At 43.9% G+C, this 22,905-nt stretch overlaps 1 long non-coding RNA gene across 4 annotated transcripts; it reads left to right on the top strand.

Moving 5' to 3' along the window:
- The first annotated feature begins 1,852 nt into the window (after window positions 1–1,852).
- On the top strand, window positions 1,853–22,510 carry LOC115836959. 4 transcript variants are annotated; one of them, XR_004031976.1, is made up of 5 exons: window positions 1,853–1,952; window positions 5,343–5,502; window positions 10,181–10,276; window positions 13,534–13,677; window positions 21,999–22,510. It is a non-coding gene; the product is annotated as an uncharacterized LOC115836959 (long non-coding RNA). The 4 variants fall into 4 exon arrangements; XR_004031974.1 differs by lacking the exon at window positions 21,999–22,510 and adding an exon at window positions 13,791–14,297; XR_004031975.1 differs by lacking the exon at window positions 21,999–22,510 and adding an exon at window positions 14,069–14,297 and having other exon boundaries at window positions 13,534–13,968.
- Window positions 22,511–22,905: the final 395 nt, after the last annotated feature.

The following is a 22,905-nucleotide window of genomic DNA, read 5'->3' as shown; positions in this document are numbered from 1 at the left end:
TCCCAGACTCAAGCGATTCTCGTGCCTCAGCCCTCCGAAAAGCTGGGATTACATACCTGCGCCACCACGCCTGGCTAGTTTTGTATTTCTAGTAGAGAAGTGGTTTTGCCATGGTGGAAGCTGGTGTGGAACTCCTGGCCTCAAGTGATCCGCCCGCCTCGGCCTGACCGGGAAATAGAAGCCTGAACTCAGTGAGTCCAAGCTAAGGATAGTTTAGTTCTGCCTGCGGAGTCTCTCCTGCAGATGTCCCAGCCTGCTCACAGTAGCCATGGACAGAGCCTTTATGCTTAGAGAAGCTACAGAGCCCTGAAAACCTATACATCCACAGGCAGATGCAGTTGGGATTGGCACAAAAATGGGGTTGGGAGGCTTTTTCTGGGAATAGAGTTTTTGTTCTGAGGTTGTTTCTAGATTTTGTGATACATGACAAATTTAGATTTAGGTAAGTAGATTTTTTTTTTTTTTTTTTTTTTTGTGCCAGAGTCTCATTCTGTTACCCAGGCTGTAGTACAGGGGCGCGATCTCGGCACACTGCAACCTCTGTCTCCCAGATTCAAGCGATCCTGCAGGCTCCCTAGTAGCTGGGGCTACAAGCAGGCGACCCGACGCCTAGCTAATTTTTGCGAGGTTTCACCATTTTGGCCAGGCTGCTCTCCAACTCTGGACAAGAGGTGATCCACCCACCTCGGCCTTCCAAAGTGCTGGAATTACAGGTGTGAGCCACTGTGCCTAGCAAGAAGTTAATTTTTTTTTTTTTGAGACGGAGTTGCTCTCAGTCGCCCAGGCTGGAGTGCAGTGGTGCGATCTCGGCTCACTGCAGCCTCCGCCTCCCAGGTTCGAACAATTCTCCCACCTCAGCCTCTCAGGTGGCTGGGATTACAGGCGCACCACCATGCCCAGCTAATTTTTTGTATTTTTAGTAGAGACGGGGTTTCACCACGTTGGCCAGGCTGGTCCAGAACTCCTGACCTCAGGTGATCCACCCTCCTTGGCCTCCCAAAAGTGCTGGGATTACAGGCATGAGCCGCTACACCCGGCCAAGTCAGCCTGTTTTTAAGAGGAACATAGGCCGAGTGCGGTATTTTTAATATAAAAATACAAAAAATTAGCCGGGCTTGGTGGCATGCTGTATTCCCAGCTATTCGGGAAGCTGAGGCAGAATAACTTGAATCTGGGAGGTGGAGGTTGCAGTGAGCCGAGATTGCACCACTGCACTCTAGCCTGGTGACAGAGCGAGACTCGGTCTCAAAGAAAAAAGAGGAACATAAAGAGGGGTTGTGGTTGGGTCAAAATTTGGGAGCCTGAGGAAATAAAGAAACCTAAGCAAAGTTTGATTAACAGGTATTTTGTTCTGACTGCTAAAGAGGAATGTATTAATTATTTATAAGGAAAAAAATAGTAATTTAGACAGTCTGTGGCTTCATGATATCAAAAATAGGAAGGGTGTTTCTTTGCAATAAGATGCTCTTGAAAAACACAAAGGTTCAGGAATTTCTTTAATCACTGCTCTTACCTGCCCACTTCGTCTTCCACCATGAGTTTTCCTTGCCCTGTACGTTTCTTACATTTAGCTTTTCCTGACTTGTATCTTTTATAATAAACTTGTAAATGTAAGTATAATGCTTTTGTTTTGTTTTGTTTTTTGAGACGGAGTCTTGCTCTGTTGCCCAGGCTGGAGTGCAGTGGCGTGATCTTGGCTCACTGCGAGCTCCGCCTCCTGGGTTCACGCCATTCTCCTGCCTCAGCCTTTCCGAGTAGCTGGGACTGCAGGCGCCCGCCACCACGCTCGGCTAATTTTTTTTTTTTTTTTTTGTATTTTTATTAGAGACGGGGTTTCACCGTGGTCTTGATCTCCTGACCTCATGATCCACCCGCCTCAGCCTCCCAAAGTGCTGGGATTACAAGCGTGAGCCACCGTGCCCGGCCGCAAGTATAATGTTTTGCTAAGTTCTGTGAGTAGCTGTATCATTATTTAACTTGAGAAGATTATGAGAGCCCCCAATTTATAGGAACTGGCTCAGAAGTATAGATGAGACCCTAGGAATTGTGACTGGGATCTGCAGTGGTGGCAGTGTTGTGGGACTGAGCCCTGAACTTGTAGGGTCTACGCTGACTCAAGGAGGTATCAGAATTGAGTTATTGGACAACCAGTTGGTGTTGGAGAATTGGTTGCTGTTCAGCAAACTCCACACATTTGTTGTCAGAAAAAGAATATCACAGATATTTGAGCTGGAGGGAGACTCTTGGTTTCTCTGGGAAGGGGAACTCTGTTCTGCACACAGGCTGTCACAATGCATATTGTCCTGTGATTCCAGATCTCTTCCCAGGGCGAAAGGGGACTGAGGGCTTGGAAGAAAGGAGTTCTGAAAACAGACTCCCTGCCCTCAACCTGCTACCACCAATGATTTCCACCTACTGATGAACATACCCACTAGGAATGGGCATGGCCAGAACCTTCATAAAACAAGAGGACTTGACCTGAGGAATTACTCTGTAGTGGCTTTACCTCTAAAATTTCTCACCAAAGAATTACACAAGTGCCTAGAGGACTCCTGGATTATCCCTACCACAAACCCTGAACTTGAAGCAGCAACCTGGTCTCTCTATCACCCTGGGCTTGTGGACTACCAATCATAATCTCATCCACCTGCATGGACACAGGAATATGTCAGAACATAGCCCTGCCTGAATCAGTATCTATAGCATAAACCAGTCTTTCCAGCTACCGTGCACTGTCCCCCACTCACAGGTCATTGGTAGCACCTTTCCCTCTTCTGTCTTTTACTTTTCTACAAACCCTTTCTGATGTGCACAGTGTGCCTCAGATGCCTGAATCCAGCACCTACTGGGAGTCAGATGCCCATGAGTTCAAGATTATGGCCCTAGACCTGGCTGTCGTAAGAACAGATAAAAATTAGAAATACAGGCCGGGCGCAGTGGCTCAAGCCTGTAATCCCAGCACTTTGGGAGGCTGAGGCAGGTGGATCACGAGGTCAGGAGATCGAGACCATCCTGGCTAATCCGGTGAAACCTTGTCTCTACTAAAAATACAAAAAAATGAGTCGGGCATGGTGCCAGGCACCTGTAGTCCCAGCTACTTGGGAGGCTGAGGCAGGAGAATGGCGTGAACCCGGGAGGCGGAGCTTGCAGTGAGCCGAGATTGCGCGACTGCACTCCAGCCTGGGCAACAGAGCAAGACTCTGTCTTAAAAAAAAAAAAAAAAAAAATTAGAAATACAGGCTTCATCCTTGAAAATAAAAGATTTTTCTCTTTCCTTTTCTTAAAGCATTTACTTTAGAAAACTTTTATATTTATTTATTTTTATGTTTTTTTTGAGACAGAGTCTTGCTCTGTCACCCAGGCTGGAGTGCAGTGGCACAATCTCGGCTCACTGCAACCTCCACCTCCTGGGCTCAAGCAGTTCTCCTGCCTTATCCTCCCAAGTAGCTGAGATAACAGGCGTGCGCTACAATGCCTGGCTAATTGTTTTTTTATTTATTGTTTTTTTTGAGATGTAGTTTCGCTCTTGTCCCCCAGGCTGAAGTGCAGTGGTGTGATCTCGGCTCACTGCAACCTCCACCTCCCCGGTTCAAGCGATTCTTCTGCCTTAACCTCCTGAGTAGCTGGGATTACAGGCGCATGCCACCACGGCCAGCTAATTTTGTATTTTTTGTTTCTCCCATGTTGGTCAGGCTGGTCTCGAGCTCCCGACCTCAGGTGATCCGCCTGCCTTGGACTCCCAGAGTGCTGGGATTATAGGCATGAGACATCACGCCTGGCCCTAATTTTTTGTACTTTTAGTAGAGATGGAATTTCACCATGTTGGCTGGGCTGGTCTCGAACTCCTGACCTGAGGTAATGCACCTGCCTCGGACTCCAAAAGTCCTGGGATTACAAGCGTGAGCCATTGTACCTGGCCAGAAAACTTTTATATAATTCTTTTCTGCCTACTTGAAATATATACAAATTATTCTAACTGCTAAATAGGGTTTTTGTCAGTATTTTTGACTCAGGACTGTCTGTTTTTAGAACCTAGGAATCATTTATTTAAAATGTAAATAGCAAAGGAAATAGAGCTTTATTCCATTTTCTGTTGGAAGATAGGAGTTTACCTTCAGCACAGTCCTGGTTCCAGGTTTCAAAACTACCTCTCATGAAGACATAAGTTTATTTTTCCTTTAATTATAGGCAATTAGCAACCAGAGAAGACCTCCAATTTTTAGGTGAATTTAAGATAAACTGTATGTGACCAATGGTGCTGTCAGTTCTTCCACTTGAGAACTAATTATGGTGGCTATTTGCAATTGTCTTTGCAATCTCTTAGCAGTTTGCTTATAATGCCCTTCACATTCTGGAGTAATTCTGTAATAATTTTTTTTCTGTTCTCCAATTGTGTATAATTTTTCTGAGGCTTCAGATAATTCTGTTTATAATTATGTTTCTCTAAGTTTGTCCAGAATTACTAAACAGGATATGAACACATACTGTGCCCACCATGCTACATTCTGTATGGACCAGTCACAACACACAATTGTGCAATTGGGCTTCCATTCACAACACACAATTGTGCAGTAAAGTGCACACTGCCCTCAAAGTCTGCAGGCAGAATGGCCTTTCTTCGTATTTGGGATCTACAATCATTAATAGCACACTTTTACCAGATTTCTACAAAAATTAGTATAGGGCAACAATTAACTATTCCAGCTCTGTCTTTCTATCCCCCTGGCATCTTCAGATGCGAAACTCTTTCAAATACCATTTGGCCTGAAAACTCAACCAGGTTCACACATTTGCATTGAGTAAGCCTGAGAATCTAAACATTTTGCTTATTCTCTTGTCCAAATGCCTATGCATGTGACAAGGGTGCCTTTGGCTTGCTTTTCTGCTCTCCTAAACCTAAACCTGCAGTTCCAAATTCTGAGTGCAGCTAATGGGGTTCTCCATTCTGTGTTGGAGCAATCTTCATGTGGGGATTTCTCCTCTACTTTTCCTCTCCTCACTGTAACACAATATGGAGCCAAGTTAATGGTACCTAGAATCCACACGTAAGGGCTGAAATCCACCTGGGATTCACAAGACAGAGCCAGGCTTTGGATCTTGTCCAGTGAAATTTTGAGATTGTGTGAGGAGCTCCTGGTATAAACTGAATCTGGTGGCAGAATCTCTAAGTGTAAAGAAGCACATTAGCCGAGGGAAGGCAGGGCCACAACTGTCCAGAGCCATGAATGCATGAATGCAACCCCATCTCCTATGTGTGAATTGTATTACTGGAGAAAGTTTTTGTTGTTGTTGTTTTTTATTTATTTATTTTTTTATGAGACAGAGTCTCTGTCTGTTGCCAGGCTGGAGTGCAGTGGCGTGACCTCGGCTCACTGCAACCTCTGCCTCCTGGGTTCAAGTGATTCTCCTGCCTCAGCCTCCCAAGTAGCTGGGATTACAGGCTCTCGTTTCCTGATACTTGGGTGAAGAACAAGTAGGAGGTCTGGAGGCTCAAACTGATAGGTAAACAAATTCCTTTTATTATTATTATTATTTGCCATTAGAAGAACAGGTGAAACAGTCATGGACTCTACTATTCAGGAATTATTATTCTAGAGCTAATAAATACATGGTTGAATTAAGAGTAATGTGATCAGAATGAAGAAGGGAGTTGCACAGATGACTTAGGCTTTATTTGGGACACTGCTCTTATGTTGTTGTGAGTTCTGATGTCACCGCCTGAAGGGACATCATAGACAGAAGAGTTGTTACAATTATTTCTATTGCTTTTCCCTTGTTAAGAATCGTTTCTAATATAGTATTTCTAGAAAGTACTACATGTTTTGGTTAAGTCGGTTGTTAGTGTGTCATGCAAAATAGAGAAGAGGCTTAAACCATTAAAATCAGAAAAATTCTGGGAGTCAAGTTCTTGTTGGTCCAGCTTAGAAAAGATAGGACACAAAATAATCGAGCAGCACAGAGAAGAGAAGCTGAGGGCCACCTCCCTGCCCCAGCCCTATCCAGACCTACGCTCTTTAAGCCTTGTCCAGGTCTGGCCCCACCCTGAAATCTCCCCTCACAGAACTAATCAGGACTAATTAGAAGAGATCAAACTCCTGTTTGGAACAACTGTTGGATCTGCAGAAGTGTAAAACGGGTGTTTACCCTTGGTGTCTCTTCAGAGCTGGAGCTCACAATTTTTCCAAACCTAAAAGCAAACAAATGAGAGCAAAGGAGTATACATTTGGAATCTTAATGTCTTTCTGTCTCAATGAAACCAGTGCTTACATTTTACACAGCAACCTGTTTTACACTTCTGCAGATCCAATAATTGTTCCACAGTCATGAGAAAGTAAATAGAAACACAGCAATTAATTCTCTCTACTTACCCCTTCCTTTCTACATCCCTCCCATCTGTCTGTATTTAGCTTTTATAGTGATAGGGAAACCAGAAGAAATAGCCTAAGCCATCATCTAAATCCTACTGGGAATTATGAGACACTTAGTACCCACCTTTCAAAATTTTTTGAGGCTTAACTGACACCACGCGAGTTTCCCGGCACAGCACATTACATCATACTTGGTGAGCACATAGTACAAGCTCAATAAACACCGTATTAATGTATGTGTACATGTTGTTCAAATGCAGATGTAGACATTACTACATTCTTCAGCCTTCTGTAAACTTTAAAAAGCTGGCAACCATGTGATCCTTTGAGACAGTGACTTGTGGTCTTCACTGTAACAAAAAGTATTTGTGTTGCAATAAAGGTATTAGATGTAAGGGACTCTGTGTGCTATGCTTTCTCTGAGTGCTGGAGAGCAACATCAGCATTAACAGGGAACTTTCGATAAACAAGCCAATTTCTGGACCCCTCCAAAACCTGCAGAATCACATTAGTTAGGAGTGGCTCAGAATACCAAATGAGCTATATGCACATCGAAGCTTGAGAAGCAATGGTCAGCTAAGTGGTTCTTAGCCCAGGCTTCCAGTTAGGATACATGACAAGTTTGAAGAAATACCAGTACCTGTGTCTTCCCTACAGGTTATGTTTTTTCATGATTAGATTCAGATTTTTATTTACTTTTCTCTCCACCAATATCACGGCAATAATTATGGGCCCATCTGTGCATTGGCCTCTGGATCCAATTTGTCTAATTACAGCTGACACTAATTTTATTCATCTGGCTAAGGTGTTGTCTGCCAAGTTTCTTCACTATAAACTTATTTTTCTCTTTATTATGAATGAGTATCTTGGAGGGATGGATTTCCTAAGTGAGGTTTATAAATTGTCACATTTAATTGAAAAGCTCTGTTTCTTTTTCTTTTTAGGTTTTTTTGTTTGTTTTTTGCTTATGGCTTGCTTTGGAAAACAAATCTCATATTTGTTGACTATAGATATCAGCTTTTGAAACTGGAAGTTCTAAAAAAGGTGTCAGTTTTGTAGGTTTTTATTTTATTTCATCTTTATTTTACAAGCATACACTTTATTTTCTGTATTTTCAGAGAAAGAACAAAAATTAATATTTAACTAATATATCATCTTAAAAATCTAAAATATAACATGGCACATAAAGCCAAAAAAAAAAATTTTTTTTTTTTTTTGAGACAGAGTCTTACTTTGTCGCCCAGGCTATAGTGCAGTGGCACGATCTCAGCTCACTGCAACCTTAACCTCCTGGGTTCAAGCAATTCTCCTGTCTCAGCCTCCCGAGTAGCTGGTACTACAGGTGCATGCCACCATGCCTGGCTAATTTTTGTATTTTTACTAGAGACGGCGTTTCACTATATTGGTCATGCTGGTCTCAAACTCCTGACCTCAGGTGATCCACCTACCTTGGCCTCCTGAAGTAATGGGATTACAGGCATGAGCCACTGTGCCCGGCCAAAGCAAAAAAATTTTAAAAAACACCCGATTCAGTAACAATAGCTCTTAAGTTAGTTTATATCATTAAATGTTTTGATCTTCGTCCTTGTTTTAGGAAACACAAAAAAGCATACATAAAGAGGCTTATAATTTTTATATAATTTAAAATATTTCTTCATTTAAACAGAAATATTCTACTTTCCCACTTTTCATGTGTACATAGTTACCATTTCTGTGGGTGTGTGCATAAAATGTAAGCATCATTTGATCAATTTTCTGTTGTTGCCTTGTTTATATTAATCTTCCCAGTTATGAAAACTGCTCTGGATGTTGTTTTACAGTTATCTCTGTATATTGGCTCGTAAGTCCTTTTGAGATACATTTCAAGTCAGATAAATAGGGGTAAAACGAAAAGCTCGGCTGGGCGTGGTGGCTCACACCTGTAATCTCAGCACTTTGGGAGGCTGAGGCGGGCAAATCATGAGGTCAGGAGTCCGAGACCAGTCTGGCCAACATGGTGAAACCCCATCTCTACTGAAAATACAAAAACTTAGCTGGGCATGCTGGCGGGCGCCTGTAATCCTAGCTACTCGGGGGGCAGAGGCAGGAGAATTGCTTGAACCTGGGAGGCGGAGGTTTCACTGAGCCAAGATTACACTACTGCACTCCATCCTGGCGACAGAGCAAGACTCCGTTTAAAAAAAAAAAAATACAGGCCAGGCGCGGTGGCTCACGCCTGTAATCCCAGCACTTTGGGAGGCTGAGGCGGGTGGATGACGAGGTCAGGAGATTGAGACCATCCTGGCTAACATGGTGAAACCCCATCTCTACTAAAAATACAAAAAATTAGCTGGGCATGGTGGCAGGCACCTCTAGTCCCAGCTACTTGGGATGCTGAGGCAAGAGAATGGCGTGAACCCGGGAGGCGGAGCTTGCAGTGAGCCGAGATCGCGCCACTGCACCCCAGCCTGGGCAACAGAGTGAGACTCAGTCTCAAAAAAAAAAAAAAAAAATACAAAAATAGCACTCAAAAATGTATATTTTTATATTGATTCCTGTTTATATTTTGTTTTATATGTACATATTTATGCTAGTTTTGTGGATCTTATATTCTATTTCCACAGAATTAGTGAATATATTCGAAATATTACTGTGTTTAAAAGTATCTTATTTAGTAACTCAGGTCACTCATAAGTCAGAACCAGTTCTCTTAACTTTCTTATTTCATCTTGGGTCAAATTAGGGACTCTGCCCTTGACTGCATGATCAATGTGTTATTTATTTTTATTACAGAAACTGTTGACATTCAGGGATGTGGTCATTGAATTCTCTCTGGAGGAGTAAAAATACCTGAACCCTTCTCAGCAGAATATGTATAGAGATGTGATGTTAGACAACTATACATACGTTGTCTCTGAGTCGGAATAACTTGCCTTCAGAATAGCTAATGTCTAATAACTATGATACCCTACCTTGTTTTAACCTGATTGTCTCTCTTAGCTGAGAGAGCCAGACAGACTCCATTTTAGTTTCTTCACTTGCAGCCCCCTTACCCGCCTCCCTTAAGGGCATAACCAGTGCAAGCTGACTCCAAGCACATCCAGGAATACACTTACTGATAAGATACTGAGGCAAGCTGTACCAGCAGCTCCTGGGAATGCGCTCGAAGCCCCTGCGTTTATCACTTTGTGATAGTTTAAGCCCCTGCACCTGGAACTGTTTATTTTTTCTGTAACTGTTTCTGTAACCATTTATCTTTTTAACTTTTTGCTTGTTCTGCTTCTGTAAAATTGCTTCAGCTAGGCTCCCCCCTCCCCTTGTAGACCTAGGTATAAAAGGAAATCTAGCCCCTTCTTCGGGGCCGACAGAATTTTGAGCACTAGCCGTCTCTCGGTCCCTGGCAATAAAGGACTCCTGAATTAGTCTCAGAGTGTGGCGTTTCTCTACAAATTGCTGGGTTACAACATAACAAGGGCTTTATTTCTTTCCTTTTTAGAATGTCTCCTTGGGAGGTAGTGCTTTGTCTGAATGAATTTCAGAGTCTTGCTTTCAGGGAAAAAAAAAATGTAAGTTTGTTGATGTAGAAAAAAATCTTCCTAGTGTTTCCAGCCCTCCCCCTTAGTTTTGATTCATTCAAACTTGAAAATGATGCGCAGAATTTCTAAATGTAAAATACTTCCTACATATTCTAAAGAAGCTGGTAGGAAACGGTATTTTGGGGAATAATTTTTAAAAATCTTATATAATGTCCCCTTTTCTCTACTGAGCGCAGTACTGAGCTGGAAATTACAGATCCTCCAGCATGAGTCATCTGACTTTTTATTAAAAAACAGGTCTTGCCGTCTCTAAGCTGGACCTGGTGACCTTTTTGGAGGGAAAGAAAGAGCCCTGGACTGTGAAGAGTGAGGAGACCATAGCTGCACAGCCAGGTAAGTGGGAGTAAAGATAGTAGGTGGCCTGGATGAGAGGTTCAAAGGTCAATAAGCCAGATTTTTTTTTTATCTTCCATTATTTTATTATAATATATATATATGTGCAGATCTGTTTTATGTACAACAATTGATTCTATCAGATAATCAGACCAAGGCATTCCATTGGTAATTTTCCCTCAAATCAATTCAGGTGAAATTAGATATTTATGCACTTCCTGGGCTATCGAAACTTGAGATTTCATTATCAGCTTCAGTTCTGAAGCCATACACACAATTCAAAGTATACATTAACTAGGTTAAGTCAATAAAAGTAGGCTGAAAGAAACCACAGGATTCAAATAATGAAACCGTGTATTTTGTTTGCCTGAGAGACACAATGTGAACAGCAAGTATTTCGCATATCTCAGCTCTTCAGTGTAGAGGGAGTGGCTTCTGAACATAAGGTCATTGCACAGCAGGTGGGCAAACAGCTGGTGTGGCCTCCTGGAGGCTTCACCCAGTGCTGATTTCTTCTCTGCCTCTCCTTTTTTAGGTTGTATTTTTTCATCTTTCATCTTTCCTCTTTTTTTTTTTTTTCCTTGAGATAGAGTCTTGCTCTGTTGCCGAGGCTGGAGTGCAATGGTGCAGTCTCAGCTCACTGCTACCTCTGAATCCTGAGTTCAAGTGATTCTCATGCTTCAGCCTCTGAATAGCTGGGATTACAGTTGTGCGCCACGATGCCTGGCTAATTCTTTGTGTTTTTTTTAGTAGAGACAGGGTTTTGCCATGTTGGCCAGTCTGGTCTCGAACTCCTGACCTCAAGTGATCCTCATGCCTCGGCCTCCCAAAGTGTTGGAATTACAGGTGTGAGCCACTGTGTCTGGCCTCATTTCCTATATTCCTATTTTTTTTCTCCCTTTCTCTCTCTTTCTTTCTATGTGCCTTTCCCACTTTCTCTCGTCCTTTTTTTTTTTTTTGTATTTCTCTCTTCCTCCTCTCTTTCCGTTTGTTTCTTTTTAATTTTTTTTTTCGTTGTAGAACTTGGTTTCTTTTTTCCTTCCTTCCTATCTTTCTTTCTTCTTTTCTTCCCTCCTTTCCTCCCACCTGTTTTCTTTCCTACTACATGAGCATGCCATGGTGCCTGGCTAAATTTTTTATTTCTTGTAGTAGAGACGAGGCCTCACTATGTTCCCAGGGCTGGCGTCAAGCTCCTATGCTCAACTAGTTCTTCCATTTCAGCTTCCCAAAGTGTTGGGATTATAGGTTTGAGCCACCATGTTCTGTCCTCTTTTTATTTTCTTTTTTCCTTTTCATTCTTCCTTTTTTTTTTGCTCTCTCTTGCTGCTTGCTTGCTTCTTTCCTTCATTTTTTCTTTATTCTACATTTTTCTTTTTTTCTTTTCTTTTTTTTTTTTTTTTTTTGAGATGGAGTTTCACTTTTGTTGCCCAGCCTGGAGTGCAATGGTGTGATCTCGGCTCACCGCAACCTCTACCTCCCTGGTTCAAGTAATTCTCCTGCGTCAGCCTCCCAAGTAGCTGGGATTATAGGCATGTGCCACCACGCCCAGGTAATTTTTTATTTTTAGTAGAGACGGGGTTTCCCCATGTTGGTCAGGCTGGTCTCGAACTCCTGACGTCAGGTGATCCACCCCCTCAGCCTCCCAAAGTGCTGGGATTACAGGTGTGAGCCACTGCACCCGGCTCTTTTTTCTTTTCTTTTCTTTTTTTTTTTTTTTGCAATAGAGTCTCGCTCTGTCACCCAGAGCTAGGTGGGAAGCTCTCAGACTTAGTCGCCAGAGGGACAGCTTTGGGCGTGAGCACCACACGTGGCCTGCAGGGTGGACCCAGTGGCTTCCTGGTCACGCCGTCAGGTGACCAGATGTGGGCTGCGAGCTGTGGCCAGTACTTGTGGCCGCTGGCCTCACGTTTGGGTTGATCAGAGATTCAAAGCTTAGGAAGGTAGGTTGGCGGACTTAGAGGCTGGCCACTGAGGTGGGCCACCTTGGGGGGGATAAGTTTCCAACGGGGACAGCTTCAGGCCGCGAGCGCCACACGTGGCCCAGGTTGGAACCGGTGGGCTTCTGCCTCTGCCATCAGCTGGCTTCTCCTTCTGGCTGCCAGGTCTACAAGATGTCAGCCACAAGCGTAGGACTTGGTCACCAGCTTAAAATGTTTAAGGGGGACCAGATGGTTCTCGCTGGTGCAGTACCCCTTAGGTCCACCAGAAAAGTTCAGTGATGGCTCACTGTGCCCTCCACCTTCCTGGGCTCATCCAGGTGATCCTCCCATTTTGGCCTCCCAAATAGCTGGGGATCTGGGGATAGTTCTGTGTTTTGTTTGTTTTTTTCTAGCCCCACTTTTAGTTTGTTTCCACAGTACATTGAGTTTTGTTGGTTTTTGTTTTTTGGGTTTTTTCTTTTTCTCTCTCTCATGCTCCTTCCTGTATGCTGAAGTTGCTGTTGTTTTAGATTTCTTTCACCTAGGCTTAAGTGCAGTTACGTGATCACAGCTAACTACAGCCTCGACCTCCCTGGGCTCAGGTGATCCTTCTATCTCAGACATCCTGCTTCCTTAGTAGCTGGGACTAAAGGTATACGGCACCACACTGGCACATTATTTTGCATATCTTGCTTTTTATTTTTGTAGAGATGGGGTTCCATCATGTTTTCCAGGCTGATCTCAAACTCCCGTGGCCAAGCGATCTGCTGGCCTCGGCCTCTCAAGGTACTGAGCTTACAGGCGTGAGCCACCATGACTGGTTCTCTCTATCCATCTATCTACCTACCTACCTACCTACCTACCTACCTGTAATCAATCTATCATCTAGCTCTCTCTTTTTTTTTTTTCTTAAGAAGAGACGTGGTCTTGCTATGTTTTTCAGGCTCTGGTTTTATATATATATATACACGTATGTATATATACACACACATATATGTGTATATATATGTATGTATATATACACACACATATATGTGTATATATATGTATGTATATATACACACACATATATGTGTATATATATGTATGTATATATACACACACATATATGTGTATATATATGTATGTATATATACACACACACACACATATACACACACACATATATATATATTTTTAATTATTTTTTAATATAGGTGTTGTCTCACCATGTGGCCCCCAGGATAGTCTCAAACTCCTGGGCTCAAAGTATCCTCCTGCTTTGACCTCCCAAAGTGCTGGGATTACAGGCATGCGCCACTGGTCTGGTCATATTTTTGATGTGTTGATTCTTTCCAGTCCAGATGTATAATCTCATCCCTGAACATGTCTGACGGTGTGATTATGACATGTGACTTTATCCAGCAACAGAGTGAGTTGATGCTCCGGCCTGAGCCCAGCCCACAGAAAGGATTGTGACATATCGTTGGATCCAGAATTGAGGTAATGTAACTCTTCTACTGCCTTGGCACTGCCCACAGAAGACATTGTGACATATCGCTGGGTCTTGTACCCAGGTGGTGTGAATCTTCTCTTCTGCCTTGGCTCTTCCACAGGGGGCATTGTGTCATATCGCTGGGCCCCACACATAGGTTATGTGACTCTTCTGCCTGTGCCCTGCCCATGTGGCCCATTGTGACATACTGTTGGGGCCAAAACCTAGGTGATGTAACTCTACTGCTTAGGCCCTGCCTACAGAGGACATTGTGACATATCCCTGCATCCATCACACAGGTAGTGCAGCTCTCTTCTGCTTGGCCCCTACTCACAGAAAGGATTTTGACGTATCACAGGGCTCAGCACCTAGCTAACGTGACTTTTCTCCTCTTCCTAGGTTTTTGCCCACAGGGGATATTGTGACATGTCACTGGGCCTAATACTAAGGTGACAGTACTCTTGTCATGGCACTGCCCTCAGCAGGTGTGGTGATATATTACTGGGCCCAGAACAAATGTGATATGAGTCTCCTGCCTGGACCCTGCCTACAAGGTGCATTGTGACATATCTGGGCCCTTTGACTATTTTATTTTATTTACTGTATTATATTTTATTTATTTTAATTTTATTTTTGAGACAGAATCTCACTCTGTCACCTAGGATGGAGTGCAGTGGCATGATCTCTGCTCACTTCAACCTTTGCCTCCTGGGTTCAAGTGATTCTTCTGCCTCAGCCTCCTAAGTAGCTGAGACTACAGGTGTGTGCCACCATGTCTGGCTGATTTTTGTGTTTTTAGTAGAGACAAGATATCACCCTGTTGGCCAGGCTGATATCAAACTCCTGACCTCAGCCAGTCCACCCGCCTTGACCTCCCAATGTGCTGAGATTACAGGTGTGAACCATTGCTCTTGGCACCCTTTGACTATTTTATGTGACTCTTCTCTCTTACCTGGTTGTTGATCAAATGGGCCCAGCACCAAGGTGATATGACTCTCCTCTCCTGCCTGGGCCTTGCCCACAGAAGAGAGAGTGACTTACTGCTGAATTTAGCATACAGGTGATATGATTCTTCTGCTGACTCCCAGAAGTCACTGTAACATATATCTGGGCCCATCGCTGAGGTTGTGTGACTCTCTTCTCCCTGGGACCTGTCCACAGTAGGGATTGTGACATATTGCTTGGCAAAGCACCTACATTATGTGACTTTCTATTTATTTATTTTTTTTAAGACAGAGTTTCGCTCTTGTTGCCCAGGCTGGAGTGCAATACCACGATCTTGGCTCAGCTGGGATTACAAGCATGTACCACCGCGCCTGGCAAATTTTTTTTATATTTTCAGTAGAGATGGGATTTCTCCATGTTAGTCAGGCTGGTCTCGAATGCCCAACCTCAGGTGATCTGCCTGCCTTGGCCTCCCAAAGTACTGGGGTTCCAGGCGTGAGCCACTGCACCTAGCTTCGATATGACTGTCTTCTTATGCCAGGGCCCTGCTGACTGGAGTGATTTTGACACATAGCTGGGGCCAGCTCAGATGTTATGTGACTCCACACTTCTTCCTGAGCCCTATCTATGAGGCGCACTGTGTCTTATCTCTGAGACCGTTAATTAGGTAATGTAACTTTTTTTTTTTTTTTGAGACAGAGTCTGGTTCTGTCGCCCTGGTTGGAGTGCAGTGGTGCGATCTTGGTTCACTGCAACTTCCGCCTCCTGGGTTCAAGTGATTCACCTGCCTCAGCCTCCTGAGTAGCTGGGATTATAGGCACACATCAACACAGCCAGCTAATTTTTGTATTTTTAGTAGAGACGAAGTTTCACCATGTTGGCCAGGCTGGTCTCGAACTCCTGACCTCAAGTGATCCACCTGCCTTGGCCTCCCAAAGTGCTGGGATTACAGGCATGGGCCACCACACCTGGCTGATGTAACTCTTTTGTTTGGACTGTCTTCTTGGGGTATTGTGATATATTGCTGGGCCCAGAATCTAGGTGATGTGACTCTGCTGTTCCATCTCTGCACAAAAAGGGATTGTGACATACCACTGGGTCAAGAACCTAGATGAGGTGACTCTCCTCTCCACCCTGGGACCTGCACACATTGTGTACTAAGACATATCACTGAGCCTTAACACCTAGGTAATGCAACTCTCCTGCATGGGCCCTGCCCATAGGGGTATTATGAAATATCTTTCTATTAATCACCTAGGTGATGCGACACTTCTCTTCTACCTGGGAACTGCCAAAACAAGTATTGGTACATATCACTGGGCCCAGCACATAGGTGATGTGACTCTTTTCTCATGCATGGGCTCTGCACACTGGGGTGTTTGTTACATATAGTTGGGCCTAAACCCTAGGTCGTGTGATTCTTTTATTTTCCTGAGCTGTACTCACAGAGAGCATTTTGACATATTTTTGGGCCCATAATTTAGATGATGTGACTCTCTTGGGTGGGCCCTCCCTGGAGCGGGTATTGTGACATATTGCTGAGCCCATTATATAGGTGATGTGACTGTCTTGCATGGGCCCTCCACATAAGGGGTAGTGTGACATATTGCTGAGCCCAGTACATAGGTGATGTGACTCATAGTTCTCTGGTTTGGGCTTTGCCCAAGCAGGGATTGTGATGTGTTGCTGGACTCACCACCTATGTGTTGTGACTCTCCTCTTCTGCCTAAGCCCTGCGTACATTGTGTGTTGTGACATGCCTGGATTCAACACCTAGGTGATACAACTTTATGGCATGGGAACCACCCACAGAAGTATTGTATCATCTTTCCATCACTTAGGTGATATGATTCTTTTATTTTTCCTGTTTCTGGCATATTTTGGGTATAGTGACATCATTGAGTTCAACACCCATGAAATGGGAGGCTTCTGCCTAGTGGCCTTGTGACATATCTTTGTATCCATTATCTAGGAGATTTAACTCTCTTTTTTGCCTGCACCCTGACCACTGGGAAGATTGTGGCAAATGACCGGTCTCAGCAATCAGGTGATGTGATTTTCCTGCCTGGTCCTTGCCTGCAGATGATTGTAACACACCCAGGTGATGTGACTCTGCTGACTGTATTCTGCTTTCAAGAGGAGATTGTAACATATCCCTAATCAAGCACCCAGGTGGTGTGACACTTCTGCCCTATCCCTGCCCTCAGAGATGATTGTGACATATCATTGCCCCAAAAGGCAGGTGATGTGAGTCTTTTGGTCAATCCCTCTTCACTGGTGGGATTGTGATGCATATCGTATCCAAACTTACAGGGGCAATATGACTCTTATACCTCTAAACAACCAATAGCAGATACACTATCTCTCATAGCCAGGGTCAGGAAAATGAGTAATGTCTTGGGTTTCTTCTTTGTATGAAGGTCATAAAGAATTAACACTCTGTCACATGCTGTGTAAAGTCATCAAGAGGTACAGGGAACGTCCTAACAGAACTCAGCACACAGGGAGGTTGTGACACTCATATGCATAGCCTGACAACAGTAAAGACTGTCATCCTTCCACATAAACACAGCTCACTGTTGAGGTTCTGAATCTCATACTCAGATGCAGTCGAAAGTTAGAAAATTAAATCTCATGTTAATTCGATCCATAGAGAGGTTAGTGTCTCTGAGACCAAGATTCAGCACACCTGTGAGTCAGTGACTTCATTAAAATGACAATTTGCAGGAAGGATTGAAGTTCTCATGCACAAATCCAGACCATCATTGAGATTGTCACTCAGGTACTTACACCCAACATACAGAGGGTATTATGTCTCATACCTAGAACTAAGAAGTGTGTGAAATTGTTAATCTCATACCTCGACCTTAATTCAGGTGTGTTTGTGACATACACCTTTTTTAAGCACCTAAGTGATTTGACTCTCCTGCCTGGGCCCAACAGATGGGATTGTGCCATATTTCTGGACCCAGCATTTAGGTGATGTGAGTCTATTCTCTTGTCTTAGTGCTTTCCACAGAGAACACTGGACATATCACAGGGCCTAGTGCCCAGGTGATATGACTTTCCTCTACTTCTTAGGCTTTTCCTAAGGAGGGATTGTAATATATTGCTGGGTCAGAAACTAGGTCATGTGACTCTCCTCTGCTGCCTGGTTCCTGTTGTACATTGTGTATTGTGACACGTGGCTTGTTCTAACACCTCGGTGATGTGAATCTCCTGCATGTGCCCTGCCCACAGAGGTATTGTAACATATCTTTTTATTCATCACCTAGATGATGTAACTCTTTTTCTGCCTGGGCCCTGCCAAAAGGGAGGATTGCAGCGTATCACTGGGCCCAGCACCTAGGTGATGTGATCCTGTTTTCCCTGTGCCTCAAATATTTTGGATATTGTAAAATATTACTAGGCCCACTACCTATGAGATTGCATGCTCCTGCCTGGGCTCTGCCCACAGGGACCTTGTGACATATATCTGCGTCCATGACCTAAAAGGTGACACTTCTTGCCTGTACCATGCCCTGCACAGGAAAGATTGTGACATATCCCTGGAACCAGACACCAGATGATATGGCTTTTCTGCCTGTGTCTTGCCCCCAGGGAGCATTGTGACATAGTGCTTAGCTCAGCACCCAGGTGATGTGACTCTGTTGCCTGTGCTGTGCTTTCAGGAGAGAATCGTAACATATCCCTGGCTGAGCACCCAGGTGATGTGATGCTCCTGCTTGTTTCCTTCCCTCAGGGAAGATTGTGAGATACCTTGGCTGAAATCCCAGGTGATGTGACTCTCTTGCTAACTCCCTACCTACAGGTTAAATGGTGACATATACTATAGTCAGCTTATAAGTGCAATGATGACTCTCATACCTCAAGTCAGCTATTGGAAGAAATACTGTCTCTCATAGCTCGACTTAGATAAATGAGTCACATCCTTGGTCGTCTCTTTTTATGAAGGTCATAAAGAATTACCACACTCTAACATATCATATAATGCCCTCGAGTGTTACAAAGAGTGTTATCCCAGGGCACACAGCACAAAGGTGAGATTGTTTCTTATATGCACACTTCACCAACTATTAGGATTATCACCCTCACACAGGGAAAGAGCCCATGGCTGAAGTCTTGAATCTCAAATGCAAACACTGTCCACAGTTGGAATTGTGACTGTCATATATGAGCCTCCAGCCACAGTTGAGATGGTGACATATTTCTAAACTCAGAACAGAGCAGATGAGGACTCTACTCTCTTCAACCCAACAAACTAAGAGAGATATTTACTAATACCTGGGCTTAGGGCCACAAGTATGGTCATGGGTGCTTACAAACATGATTTTAGAGTAAATTGTGCCTCTCATTTATAATGGATAAAGTCTTTGAGTAGTATAGAGAGTGTAGTAACCAGGCACAGTGGCTCACGCCTGTAATCCCAGCATTTTGGGAGGCTGAGATGGGTGAAACGAGGTCAGGAGTTCAAGACCAGCCTGACCAACATGTTGAAACCCTATCTTTACTAAAAAATACAAAAAATTAGCTGGGCATGGTGGTGGCACCTGTAATCCCAGCTACTCGGGAGCCTGAGGCAGGAGAATCGCTTGAGCCCAGGAGGCGGAGGTTGCATTGAGTTGAGATCATGCCACTGTACTCCAGCCTGGGTGATAGTGCGAGACTCTGTCTCGCCAAAAAAAAAAAGAGTGTGCTAACAAGACCCAGCACACAGGGGAGATTTTCTTTTTTTCTTTGTTTTTTTTTTTTTTGAGATGAAGTCTTGCTCTGTCCCCCCAGCTGGAGTGCAGTGGTGCGATTTCAGCTTACTGCAACCTCTGCCTCCGGATTCAAGTGATTCTCCTGCCTCAGCCTCCTGAGTAGCTGGGATTACAGGCACACACCACCATGCCTGGCTAATTTTTGTAGTTTTAGTAGAAACAGGGTTTCACCATGCTGGCCAGGATGGTCTCAATCTCCTGACCTTGTGATCTGCCTGCATCGGCCTCCCAAAGTGCTGGGATTGCTGGCGTGAGCCACTGCAGCTGGCCTGGAGATTTTCACTGTTATATGAACACCCATCAAACAGTATATATCATCATATTCTCACATAAACACAGCCCAATTTTGAAGTTCTGGATCACACATAGAGGAAGTCAAAGGTGGAAAAATTGACTGTCATATATGGATCCAGTCCACAGGTGAGTTGGTGACACTCAGAGCAAGATTCAGCACACCTATGAGGCTGTGACTTCACTAATTAGACAAAGTCCACAGGAGGAGTATAGGCTGTCAGGTACAAATTTAGTCCGCTGTTGACATTGTAACTCCTGTTCTTAGACACAACATATAGGAAGGGTTAACCTCCTTTACCTAAAACCAGAACATGTGTGGGATTGTTAATTTCATCTCTGCGCCTTCCCACAGGTTTAATTGTAACATTTTTCACTGCCCAGCACCCAAGTGATCTGACTCTCTTGCCTAAGACCAGCCCACAGATGGAATAGTGACATATAGCTGAACCCACAACTGAGGGGATGTGCTTCTATTTTTCTGCATTGGTGCTGCTCACAGAGGACATTGTGACATATTGCTGGACCTTACACTTAAATGATGTGAGTCTCCTCCCCTGCCTTGGCACTGCCCACAGAAGGCATTAGGACATTTCTGTGAGCCCTACATCCAGATTATGTGACTCTCCTGCCTGTTCCCTGACCACATAAGCAATTGTGACATGTTGCTGGGTTCGACACCCTGGTAATGTAACTCTACTGCCAAAAAGGAGCATTATGACATATATTTCCACTCATTACCCAGGTGATGTGACTCTCTTCTCCTGCCTGGTCCCTGCTCACAGAGGGAATTGTGACATATCCCTTGGCTCAGTACCAAACAATTGTGATTCTTCTTCCATCATAAGTTCTGCTGGCAAGGGAGATTGAGACATATTGTGGAGCTCTATGCCAATGTGACATTACGTTTTGCCTTGGCCTGGACCTCAAAAGGCATTGTGACATATTACTGGGCCCAGCAACATGGTGACATGAGTCTCCTGTATGGACCATGATAACAGAGCATTGTGACATATCTTTAAGAGCATCAGCTTTTTGATGTGACTCTCCTTTTCTACCAAGGTTTCCCCACAATGAGAGATTGTGACATATCTTCTGGCCCAGGAATCAGGTGATGTGTTTCTCCTGCCTGAGCTTTGCTCACAGGGAGCATTGTGACATATCACTCGTCTCAGCACCCAGGTGATGTGACTCTACTGTCTGCCCTGGTTTCAAGAGGAAATTTAACATATCCCTGACTGAGCACCCAAGTTTTAATTCTTCTGCCTGGTGCCTTCTCTCAGAGAAGATTGTGACATATCCCTGGCCTATTACCGAGACGATGTAACTCTCCTGCTCACTCCCTATCCACAGGGGAGATTGTGACATATATCTTTTTTCAGATCATAGGTGCGATGTTGGCTCTCATATCTGAAATCAGTCAATAGAAGACATACTATCTCTCATATGTGGGCTTAGGTACATGGGTAAGATTCTCACTCTCCTCTTTTTAGGAAGGTCAGAAAAAATTACACTCTCTCACATATTGTATAAAGCCCTCAAGTGGTACACAGAGTGTCATAATGGCTCTAGAAAACAGATGGGATTGTGATTTATGTATGCACACTTTGCCAGTTGTTAAGATTGTCACCCTCATCTATGGACAAAGCCTACTGGTGAGGTCCTAAATCTTACATGTGGATGCAGTGCAGAGTTGAAATTGTGACTGTCATGTGTGAACATCAGGCAACAGCTGAGGTGATGACTCATTAGTAAGCCTAGCTTATAGGCAGGTGACAACTCTCATATCTGGACCCAGTCATTATAGAGGTGTTAACTCTCATATCTGGGCATAGAGCCACAGGTACGATCATGGGTCCATACCAGCACAATTGTCTCCCAGTCACAAAAGATTGCGACTCTCATGGGAACCTTATAAATTCCTCAGTTGGTACAGAGAGTGTTCTAACTAGGCTCATTGTACAGTTGAGATTTTGACACTCATGCACACCCAGCCGACAGTAAAGATTGTCCTCTTTTCACATGAATACAATCAACTGGATGTTCTGAATCTCATATCCAGAGACAGTTGCAAGTTGGAAAATTTATAAGTGAATCCAGTCCAAAGTTAAGTTGGTGACTTTCAGACCAAGATTGAATACACTGTTAGTCTGTGATTCCACTAAGGTGACACAGCCAGTAAGAGGGACTGAGTCTCTCATTCAGTGATTCAATTCATTCTAAAAATGTGACTTGTGTACTTGGATTTAACATACAGGAGGTGTTGACTCGCATACCAAGAATTGGGGTATATACAGGATTGTTAGTCTCATCCTTGGTCTTTCCTTCAGGTGCGGTTTTGACGCACTTCTGCCCAGCAGCTGAGTATTGTGATTCTTCAGAATTGGCCCAGCCTACAAATAGGATTGTGCCACACTGCTGGACCCAGCACCTAGATGATGTAACTATTCTCCTGCCTTGGTGCTACTCAAAAAAGACATTAACATATCTCAGAGCCTTGCACCCAGGTAATGTGAGTCTCCTCTCCTGCCTTGCTGCTGCACACAGAAGTGAGATATGTACAGGATTGTTAATCTCATTTGGACCTTCCTGCACGTGTGATTGTGACACATGCCTCTGTGTAGAACCCAAGTGAGTTTTCTCTCTTGCTCGAATTTAACCCACAGATGGAATCGTGACGTATCGCTGGACTAGAAACTAGGTGATGTGACTCTATTTTCTTGCCTCTGTGATTTCCACATTAGGCATTGGGACATATCACTGGGCCTTGCATCCAGGTGATAGGAGTTTTCTTTTTCTTTCTCTTTTTTTTTTTTTTTTTTGAGACAGAGTTTTGCTCTTGTTACCCAGGCTGGAGTGTAATGGTGCAATCTTGGCTCAAGGCAAACTCCGCCTCCTGAGTTTAAACAATTCTGTCTCAGCTTCCCAAGTAGCTTAGATTACAGGCGTGCACCACCATGCCTGGCTAATTTTTGTATTTTTAGTAGAGACACGGTTTCTCCATGTTGGTCAGGCTGGTCTCGAACTCCTGACCTCAGGTGATCCACCTGCCTTGGCCTCCCAAAGTGCTGGGATTACAGTCATGAGCCACCATGCCCGGCCAGTGATGGGAGTTTTCTCTCCTCCTTTGGTGCTGATCACAGTGAGCATTGTAAAATATTGCTGCCATCACCCATAGATTATGTTACTCTCCTCTGCTTTGCCCACGTGGTTCATTGTGACGTTACTGGGTCTAAA

The sequence above is a fragment of the Nomascus leucogenys genome, chromosome 10 (genome assembly GCF_006542625.1).
Source record: "Nomascus leucogenys isolate Asia chromosome 10, Asia_NLE_v1, whole genome shotgun sequence".
NCBI classification, from domain to species: Eukaryota; Metazoa; Chordata; class Mammalia; order Primates; family Hylobatidae; genus Nomascus; species Nomascus leucogenys.
This window is presented reverse-complemented; position numbering and strand designations above follow the sequence as displayed.